Source organism: Bison bison, unplaced genomic scaffold (genome assembly GCF_000754665.1).
Source record: "Bison bison bison isolate TAMUID 2011002044 unplaced genomic scaffold, Bison_UMD1.0 scf7180017860037, whole genome shotgun sequence".
In the NCBI taxonomy this organism is placed as follows: Eukaryota; Metazoa; Chordata; class Mammalia; order Artiodactyla; family Bovidae; genus Bison; species Bison bison.
In genome coordinates, this window is record NW_011490609.1 from 118,132 (window position 1) to 121,209 (window position 3,078).

The 3,078-nt window shown below is 44.1% G+C and overlaps 1 protein-coding gene across 1 annotated transcript in view; it reads left to right on the top strand.

Annotated features, from left to right (window-relative positions):
- The first annotated feature begins 1,767 nt into the window (after positions 1 to 1,767).
- LOC104982253 (zinc finger protein 347-like) overlaps positions 1,768 to 3,078 on the top strand; it is a 17,108-nt gene continuing 15,797 nt past the window's right edge. Inside the window, exon 1 of the mRNA XM_010831604.1 lies at positions 1,768 to 1,784. The gene's annotated coding sequence lies outside the window, so the exon portion shown is untranslated. The remainder of the gene's footprint in view (positions 1,785 to 3,078) is intronic.

The following is a 3,078-nucleotide window of genomic DNA, read 5'->3' on the forward strand; positions in this document are numbered from 1 at the left end:
CCAACTCCCGGAGTCCATTGAGTTGGTGATGCCATCCAACCATCTCATCCTCTGTCATCCCCTTCTCCTCCTGCCTTCAGTCTTTCCCTGCATCAGGGTCTTTTCAAATGAGTCAGTTTTTTGCATTAGGTGGCCGAAGTATTGGAGTTTCAGTTTCAGCATTAGTCCTTCCAATGAATACTCAGGACTGATCTCTTTCAGGATGGACTGGTTGGATCTCCTTGCAGTCCAAAGTAATAATAATATTACGTACAGCCATTTATCAACCTTCTGTGAGATCATGTCTGCCCTCTGATATCAAGCTTGGCTACTAGACTAAGGCAACCCTCCCTTTCACTTGCGAGAATTGCACTTCTTTGCCCATTTCATGCAAGCTTGTCTTTTTGAGTTCCTGGGCCAATCTGGTATGAGTGGAGAGGTATGTTTCAAGTTTAAATGGAAGCTTTCAAAGCTTTTGATTCTTGTAACCCTGTCTTCTCTACACTGCAAGAATGGTCTTCGATAGACTGAAATTTTATGCTGAATGACAGGATAGGATTTTAGAAACAGGTGAATAAAGATAGATACAGGAAGAGAATGTCCAGAGGGTGAAGTATGTAATTTGATGGTTCCTCTGCTCCTTCTGAATCTATGAGCACTTAGTCTTTACTTTGTAGTAGCATGGCTGGTGAATAACTAAGAAAGGTGAAGGTTGAGACCAAAACCCTCTTCATTTTTAGATTTTTGATTTTCAGCAAAACATCAGTCTTATGTTTTTTTCCAAATATTAGCTACTAATTAAGTGGCCATCATAGTTTTAATAAATGTGAATTTTTGAATTTCATATTTCCACCTAAAGAACATGAAAAATAAAGGGAAAATATGTTAGGGCTCGAGCATGTCAATAGTTTGTTCTTTATCCTGAGAGTATAATATTAAAAGATACATGCTTAATAAACTTAACTGCAGTAATTATTTCAGTCTGTGTAAGAATACCATGCTGTACAACTTAAACTCATAGTCATGTAAGTCGGATATATATCAATAAAACCAGGGGTGAGAGGTGGGAAGTGTAATGTGCTTTTAAAAGGCAAACACTAGGAAGAATGCAATTCATAAGAACTTATTTTTAATGATACTCATTTTTAAAAGCAATGGTTAGTGACAGAAATTATCACATGATTTAGTGCTCCAGTCTCATGCTAGGTTCTGTACTGAGGCTCTGGAACCAGGAGAGTGTTGAATTTGTCCTCCTGGCTGAAATAAGAATGGAAAAGAAAAGCTATTCTGTAAGGTATCAGTGAGAAATGACCCACTTTATACTAGGGAAATTTTTCATTACTCATTCTAGTGTGTAAAACAGAGCATGTCCGGCTCTTGTTTCCTTAAACTAGAAACTACTGAAATGATTTCTAACTGCCAGACTGGAGACCCACTTTTCCAACCACTAAATTGCTTGAGCCTTGGGAGGAAACCTATTGCCAGTAGGTTTTATTGAAGCCATTTTCAACTTGTTAGGGAGATACATATTAGCTTCCCACCTAAGTAATCCACACAACGGTAAGCTCTTACTCCAAAAGGTTCAAGACAGTAAGTTAACAGAGCACTTTGAGGATATGAGGAGGAATCATCTCCTCTCCACTGCCTCTTTGGGGGCTACATAGAACTACCGCCATTTTCGTCACGCCCCTCACCGGTAGCGCACTAGGTCCCGCCTCCGGAAGCCGGGCTTGTGAATTTGCGCTTGCGCAGTTTCTTACGGAAACGGAAGAGCGGAGCTCAGCGTGAATGTCGGGCGTTGCTGGGTAAGCGTTTCCTTCCTTGTGTAGATTTGCGCTGCGAGGCCCCCCGACTTTAGTCAAACCTCAGTATCTTCGGAGTGACTAGGGATCTGAAATTTCAGCACCAGGTCCTCCGCCCCAAGTAAAACGAGTAGTCCCCTTACTGATCGGGCATTTTGGGTTTAAATTCGTTTCGAGGTTTGTCCCTAACCTTGCCTTTCTGCCTTCGGTGCACGTGAATGCCTCCCTTCCCTACATTATCCTGCTTAAAACTCTTTACTACCTCAACCCTTATGTAAAGTCCTCTTTTGCGAGGTCCTTTTACACCTCTCACCTCCTAGCTTAGCCCTCTCGCCCCTGGACGGCAGCGCTGGCCACCCCACCCGGGGAGAGGCCAGCTCCTCAACCTCAACCTGGACTTGGTGAAACCGTTTGTGTCTTTTCCCGCGAAGGGGTGCTGAAGAGCTCCGTGCCAGAGTCCTTTATATCTCATCTTTTTCGACAGGCAAAGTGGTAGATAAGTGATACTAGAATAGGACCCCTTGTGAGGCTAACAAGTGGACGGGCAAGAGGGTGCCATGGCCCGAGGACTTACTGGGCTACAGTTTGAAAAGGGAAAAGTGGGGACGAGAAGACCTTGTCTTTCTTGAGTAGACCTTTTGCTTCCGTCTTCAGCCCGTCCTCCAGGTTAGGCAATGGAGTTTTCTTGGTCCTGCAAGATCAAGTTAGATCCACAAATTACTGCTTTTTATGTGTGCGAAGAGAGTGTCCTAACGTAATGAGCTCACTGGGCACAATGTGGGTTTCATGCCACCATTGTTTTATTGTTTTGTGGCTCATCTTGTGCTCTGTTGTTTGGGTTTATTGCTATGTAACCCTGCTAGGTTTTGTGGTTAAGCAAATCTGATGTCTTGTGTAATCATTGACTTACAGGCATCTCCCTTAAATTTTTCTACTAGCAATGCCCTTAGTAGGATAAACTTTTCTTTTCTATTTATTTGGCTGTGGTGGGTCTTATTTGTGGCATATGGTATCTAGCTCCCTGCTGCTGCTGCTAAGTTGCTTCAGTCGTGTCCACTCTGTGCGACCCCACAGATGGCAGCCCACCAGGCTCCCCCATCCCTGGGATTCTCCAGGCAAGAACACTGGAGTGGGTTGCCATTTTCTTCTCCAATGCACGAAAGTGAAAAGTGAAAGTGAAGTCGCTCAGTCGTGTCCGACTCTTAGCGACCCCATGGACTACAGCCTACCAGGCTCCTCCGTCCATAGGATTTTCCAGGCAAGAGTACTGGAGTGGGGTGCCATCGCCTTCTCCGCG